Source organism: Solanum stenotomum, unplaced genomic scaffold (genome assembly GCF_019186545.1).
Source record: "Solanum stenotomum isolate F172 unplaced genomic scaffold, ASM1918654v1 scaffold13518, whole genome shotgun sequence".
In the NCBI taxonomy this organism is placed as follows: Eukaryota; Viridiplantae; Streptophyta; class Magnoliopsida; order Solanales; family Solanaceae; genus Solanum; species Solanum stenotomum.
In genome coordinates this window covers 1,145-8,874 of record NW_026022577.1, presented here as the reverse complement: position 1 = coordinate 8,874, position 7,730 = coordinate 1,145, and the positions used below count along the sequence as shown (strand labels likewise).

The 7,730-nt window shown below is 35.3% G+C and overlaps 1 pseudogene; it reads right to left on the bottom strand.

Annotated features, from left to right (window-relative positions):
* Positions 1 to 6,657: 6,657 nt before the first annotated feature.
* Positions 6,658 to 7,225, bottom strand: LOC125850081 (proteinase inhibitor type-2 CEVI57-like; annotated as a pseudogene).
* Positions 7,226 to 7,730: the final 505 nt, after the last annotated feature.

The window sequence follows — 7,730 nt, the reverse complement described above, 5'->3', positions numbered from 1 at the left end:
ACTTATCCAACCTCAAAACTTAGCAAACTTGGCGGCGTTGGAAAGATAATTCAAAGTTCTTTCCTACGGTATCTTGTAGCACATCTAACTCATCCTGTGCTAGGAGTTATGATCATTTCAAGTTGACCCAAAACTCATACCTTAAGCATTACTTGCAAAATTTCAGATTTTGCTATTTCCAATTTAATTATTTTTCGAACTCAAGCTGCTACATCTAGTGAACTTAACACTTAAGAAATTTTAATTCCTCGGTAAAATCCTACTCACAACGAAGGATGGTTCAAGTCTTAGCTCAAAAATTTTATGGGATGTTACAAAAAAGATGATGCAGTGGTGGTTGAGGGCGGGAGGGGTGATGGGGTGTGAGTAAGATGAAAGGGTGGTAGGGTATGAGGAAGATGAAGAAAATAAAGATTATTGGCTAAAAAGAAAAAAATTCGGGTCACTTATTCTTTTTCTCTTAATTTTTTTATATTTATGCACTGTTTGGATGTATTTAAATTAACTTAAAAAGAGATTAGGAGGGTAAGCAATTAAGTTAAAATGTTAAAAGTAAGTTTTTATGCAAAGTTCAAAAGAATTTTTATGAATTTTTCTACAATATATATTAAATAGGGTATACTTTAAAAATATTTGACTCTTAGATAAATACTCTGACTTGAGTTTTTTTTTTTGATACAATATAGTAGTACATTTCTTTTGTTATAATTTATGTGGTACAATTTAAATTTTAAGAGTCAGATAGTTTAATTTTGATTGTATATTTAGGCATGAAATCTTTAAGTTTTTTTAGAAAAATAAATTATATATATTTGAACACTACATAAAAAGTACTATAAGTAATGACAATTGATAATTCAAGATATTTAAAATATACATGAAAAAAATTACGATCAAAGAAATACTCGTTTGAATTCTTGAAATTCGAAAAATATCACATAAATTATAACGGCGAGAATAATAAATTTTGGTAAAGAATTTATTATAATTGAATAACCATTTAAGGAATTTACTCGGAATAACGACAAAGCTAAAGAATAATATTCATAGAGATGNCCCAGACCATTTATCTTTTTGAATTCTCAGTTATGTGTCTTTCTTGAGTCCCAAAAAAGAGAAACTTACTGATTAATAAACATTTTTATTATTTGAGTCTAAATATGTTAATTATTATGTCAAATGTGATTTGATTAGTCAAAAACGTAAAGTTGTTGAGGTAATAAACAGGAAAAAAATGGGTGATATTATTAGGGATAAGGGTTTGAAAAATATCTCAACTTTGGTCGAATTTGATGTTGCAATACTAAACCTTCATGAGGACCTATTACCTCCCTAGACTATTTAATATCGTATTTTTTACTCCTTGAACTATTTAATAGTGTATTTTAAAGGTATATATGTGCCCACGTGGACACATTATTATTTATAACTTTATATTACTTTTTATGTCCACGTGGGTGAATATATATGTTTAAAATATGGTATTAAATAGTCTGGGGAGGTAATAGGTCCTAATGAAAGTTTAGTATCGCAACAACAAATTCGACCAAAGTTGGGGTATTTTTCAGACACTTATCCCATATTATTATTAAGGATAAGTAGTTAAAAGAATGTCATTAGATTCTTTTTTTAAAAAAAAAAAATTATAAAGGACCACATACATTCTGTGATTTTATTCAAGGACAAAAAGATCAACATCCATACTTAAAAGAACAATTTCAGTAAAAAATTTGTGCAAATAAGTCACTAGGATAATTTAGTTGTAGTTGAATTTTTTTACAGTTAAAAATTTGTGCAAATAAGTCACTAGGATAATTTGTGCAAATAAGTCTCTCCCTGAAATTCTCGCTCGCCAGTCTCTCCCTCGCCTCTCTCATTTTATACAAACACAAATGTATAAATTGTGTTTCTGTTTGTATACAACGAGAGAAAATTGTATATAAATATGCAAATACATATATCTTCGTCCTATACATTTATAATTATACAATACAAATCTTCCCCGGCCTAGTTCTCTTGTAACATTTCGCAACTAGAATGAAGTTTAAAATCTGGAAATAGTTATTTTGGGAAGAATTTAAAAATCTGGAAATTTGGTAAAGGTGTTAAAGTGAGTTTTTGGTCAACTTCAAACGGCCATAATTCCTAGATCAAGATGAGTTAGGTGTGATTCCAGGTATGGTTGGAAATCCCTTGGAATGATCTTTCCAACGCAGCTGAGTTTGCGCGATTCTGAGTTTGTATGAGTGAGTTATGCCCTTTGGAAGATGGGCTATGCGATTAAGGAAAGTCTAATCCGGATTTTTGAAGGGTAGATTAGTCTTTTCCTTACCCAATTAATTTAATTCGTTTTAGTGAATTAATTAAGGGTCAAATAAGAATGAGATCAGTTTAGTCAATTGGAAATTCATGCTAAGGCTTGGAGAAAAGAGGAGAAAAGAGAGGAAAAACTCAAGGTTCTCCAAGAACGATCGATATTGGTTGTGGATTCGCCAAAGAATTCATCTTACAAGGTATGTGAGTCTTTCCTAGCATTAGGTTCATTCATCCACGCGCCAAACATGTTTAGTTCAGCGAAATTCGCCCTAAAAGAGTTTGAAAGTTGATGTTCTTGACATGTATTCTTGAATTTGAATGTTGTTCTTGAATTGGGCTGAATTGAAGAGTTTCTGAGAACTTTACGTTGAGTTTTAGAATTGCTTTGAGTTAGGTTCTTGAGTACATATTTTGGGTATTGGAATCTAAAATGAATTTAAGATCAATAGTCGAGTTTAGGCGAATTGGGGCTGTAAAACGGAGAAGGAAAAAGTCGAGCGTGATCTGGCACGCAAGTCCGCGTCGTGGACTTGCTCCCCTAGTGACCAAAAAGTTTCTCCGCGTCGCGGTTAAGACACGGACTCCTCTGTCTCAAAATTTAATTTCACGAGTAATTATTTAAAACACCTCCGCGTCTCGGACTTGTTCCAAGACGGTGATTTCATGACTTTTCTCATGTTTAGCTATTTAAAATCATTCCTAAACATCATGAGATCTTTCCAATCACATTCAATTCAAGGACCAGTTAAGAGTCAAGTCAAGAGCAGTTAAGATCAGAAGTCAAGAGAAGTCAAGAGTCAAGTTAAGAGAAATTCATAAAGTCTTTTGCAAACGTTTTAACACTTAAGTTTTGAGTTCAGTAAAGAGAAAAGTTGAAGTTCATTTTTTCAAAAGTATATGGGGGCTAAGTATTCCCAAAGAGATTTAAAATGTTTTCACATTAAATTAAGAACGAAAACTGAGATTTCCAAAGAGCCTTCAGGCTAGTTTTTAGAAAAGAGTAATCGCTTTCAAAATGAAGCAAGAGGGGTAACTTTGATTTCCAAGATAGCCTTTGAGCTAAGTTTTTGAGCACTAATATCAAATCACAGAAAAAGTATGTTTTTAAACATAAGAGCTAATATTATTATATTTTTGGGAGCAGTATTGAGCACCGATATAGGGGAGAGTTCAGACAATTCACTGCCCCCATGAACTATGCAGCCATCATGGGTAGAAAATTGTCATATTTTTTAGATGAATTCTTTTCGCCTAAACTAGTGGATCCACTTAGTAGTTCAGGTCCTACACATGTGGCAAGGTATAGGATGCGCTGACAGCGTGAGGAAGATTGTTGTATCATCACAATAACTCTTATGTGATGGTTGTCGGTTAGATAAACTCCCATATCAGTATTTTGTATTTTTATATACCTCAGTTTATTTGTATCTTTGCATACACACAGAGTTGACATAATGTTTTAAATAGTTTTTCTTTATATTGCACTTGTTTTAAACTGTTTTATATTGCAATGAGTTCAGTTATGTTGAGTTGAGTTGAGCCAGGTAAGTTCTTCAGTTCCTTTCAGATTCTTTTCAAGCCTATGTTGTTTTAGCATTCTAACTCACATACTCGTACATTCAATGTACTGGTGCTAGTTGGCCTGCATCGTATTATGATGCAGACGCAGGTAACAAGGATCGGCATCCGACGCACCGTTGATCCAGTTGAGCACTTCAGAGTAAGTGGTGAGCCTCTTTGCATTCCGGAGGACTTCTTTATTGCTTTTGGTTCTTTTCAGTATTTTATTTGTTGGGATGATCGGGGGTCCTGTCTCGACATCCATCTCAGTTGTTTTAGAGGCTTCATAGACAGTCAGATGTTATTTATTTAGTCTTTTCATTGTCATTATTCCATGTTGAGATTTGAGTTTACCTTATGGCCAGTTGAATGTTTTTATAACATTCTAGTTTATTATATAAACTTATTTTTGTTGAGTTTAAGTCTTCTGCTGAGTAAGTAAGCCAGGCCAGGGGTTCGCTTGGGCCAACAATGGTTATCGAGTGCTAGTCCCGCTAGGTGTAAGTTCGGGGCGTGACAAACTTTGTATCAGAGCGCAGAGTTCAAGATTTCTAGGGAGTCTATGAAGTCATGTCTATAGAGTCCTATTTATCGGTGTGAAGCGCACAACATCTATAATTAGGAGGCTACAATATTTAAAAATTTCTTCACTTCTTTAATATTCATTTCGTGCGTTAGAGTTTATCTCTAAAAAGTTTCTTTCTAACTCATGCTTATGCGTTTGAGTTGGACTGTTTTGAGAGTGCTTTCATGGGGTGTTTCTTTCCCCGTGATCTAATAGAAACAAAGAGATGGTTGATGAAATGAGGAGCATGATGAGTTTATTCATAGTTGGGTTGACTCGTCTGTCAAGTAAGGAAGGTAAGGCAGTCATACTAATAGGTTACATGGGCATAGCAAGGCTGATAATTCATGTGCAACAAGTTGAGAAGGATCAGCTGAAGGATAGATAAGAGTTTGAGAATAAGAGGGCTAAGACATCAGGGAATGAATCCGGATAGCAAAAAAGTAATGTGAATCGGTCTTTCTTCCAACATAAGTAGAGAGGACCTGCTTCATTATCTGCTAGTGCACTTGCACCCAAAAACAAATGTGAGTAAAATAGTCAGAATTTTCAGAACTTCAAAGTTAGACTTGCGCATTCGCAAGGTAGTAAGGCACAAGGGGGTACTAAGAGTCATGTATTTTCTAAGTGTGGTAGGAGCCACTCAGGGGGTGTGTCGTGATGACTTTACTAGTTGCTTCAAGTGTGGCCAGAATGGTCATTTTATCATAGAGTGTATCGTAAGAGAAGACAGAGTAATGGTAATGGGGGCATTAGAGCCCAATCTTCTTCCGTTGCTCCACCAGATAGAGTTGCATCTAGATGAGCTATTTCAAGCGTAGACGGAGAAGGGAACCATCTTTATGCTATCGCTAGTCGCTGAGAGCAAGAGGATTCACCAGATATTATAACTGGTATGATCCAAGTCTTCAATTTTGATGTTCTTCCTGAGCAATTTCTTGAGCCTTCACTGTTTCTACACCTGTTGGTGAGTCTATTCTAGCAGAGAGAGTCTATCGTGATTGTCCCATTTTCGTCGATCACAAGAGTACCATGGCTGATTTAATTGAGTTAAACATGGTAGATTTTGATGTCATTCTTGGTATGGATTGACTTCATGCCTGTTATGCCTCAGTTGATTATAAAACTTGAGTAGTCAAGTTCCAGTTTCCAGTGAACTAGTTATAGAGTTGAAGAACAGTTCAACAGTGCCTAAGGATCGTTTCATTTCGTACCTTAAGGCGAGAAAGTTCGTTTCTAAGGGGTGTGTTTATCACTTAGTACGAGTTAATGACTCTAGTGTTGAGATACCTCATATTCAGTCAGTTTCACTAGTGAAAGAGTTTCTAGAAGTCTATCCAGATGATCTACCCAGAGTCCCTCCTGAGAGAGAAATAGACTTCGGTTTAGATCTTCTTCCAGATACTCATCCGATATCTATTCTGCCATATAGAATGGCACCAGCAGAGTTGAAAGAGTTAAAAGAGCAGTTAAAGGATCTCTTAGATAAGGGCTTTATTCGATCAATTTTCAGATTACTCATTTTATTTTAGAGAAGTAAATAGTGTGGCTAATGGACGCACTAGCCAATACAAGAATAGTGAAGGAGAAACTTGTAGGTTTTTTCACTTGAAGTCTTTTCTTTACCGAAACAAGTTAAAGTTAAACTAATGAATAATCAAGATGCATGGTCTTCCGAATATCAAAATTATAGATAGGAAAGGACACTTTAATTTCCAGACATGATTCATAGGAGCCTACTCTATATACGTGTAATTATTATCTTGTTATAGATAGGGATATCTTATATAACCTATGCATTGGGCATTTTTACAAGGATGAAATTTTCTTTGTCATTATTCCACATAGAGGAAACGATCATATTTCACCTCGTGTAAAGCTTTTTACTTAAGATATGAACTGGTAAGGATCTACCTAGCTAATCCCAAAGGTAATTTATTTAAAAAGTAAATAAATTTAGGCATCTGATTCATTAAAAAATTATAGAGACACATGTAATTCATTAATTAAGGATAAGACCAAAGGATATCACCCTAGAGAGGAGCCAAGTCCTCAATTATGGATGATTTTTTTTCTCTTATTCAAATATAAGAAGTAGTTACACATGACACACAACTTTGATGCCCACATTATAGTGATTAGCATGTCATTGTGTGCATATTTTTATTTCATACATTAATTAAAAACTACAACGTATACACATTATTGATGATTCCTTATGTTGTAGATATATAGCTCTGAGGCTCCCCAGTACAAAGTAAAGATCCATCATGTCCATAGAGTTTGTATCCATCTCCTACGGTGCAACAATTAACACAAACTTGATAAAGTTTGGCCAATCCAGAAGATGGACAAGTCATGCATCTCTAGAGTAACATTCCAGGGTACATGCCTTGGGTTCAATCTATACTCTTTCCTTCACAAACAAACTTGCCGTCTTTACCAAAATAGTAGCAACCCTTGTACCAGTGTAACATGTGGTGCCTCCCGTGGGTTTAATTATAATCGATCCTTCTGAACTGAGACATTTTGAAAAAGCGATATACGGATCACAATTTTGGGGGCAAGCTTTTGGGTTTCTTGGGTCATTTTGTCCTTTGCATATGAAAGTCTCAATAGCACTATAATAATTGCAACTTAGATAACTTACACAACAATTGATGCATATGGGATTTTCCGGACTTCCTTCCGAACGTGGGCATATCCCATAGCCAACATTACCACATTCTTTAGTATAAACCCTGGCATCAACATGTTCTACCGCGCTTACAAGTAACAATAATCCTACAACAAATATAATAAGGAGAAAGGGAAATGAAAAAACATACTAACACTTATTGTTTATGCCTCAAAAAATGTCACGATCCGATTTCTCAAGTCATGATGACACCTACTTTAACCCACCAGTAGGTAAGCCAACCCGTAACCCGAAACAACAAGTAATGGGTCTGAGGGTAGAAACTAAACAAGAGTAGGCAAATAACAATATAAACAGGCGGAAGCAAACCAAAAACATATATACAAATAAAAATCCCTCCCAGAACCTGGAAGTCACTAGTACAGAGCTACTAACAAAATGAGTACAAGTCCCAAAAGTGGACAACAGAGACTGGACTGTCTCGAAAGGTAAAAGACAAGTCTATATATACAGATGGAGACTGAAATAGTACAAAACATCGTGTGCTCACTCCCGTCTCCGGATCAGTCTGCTCCAAGCTCGATCAACGCTGGCTACTAGTGCCCGGACCTGCATCACGAAATAGATGCAGAGCGTAGCATGAGTACCAAA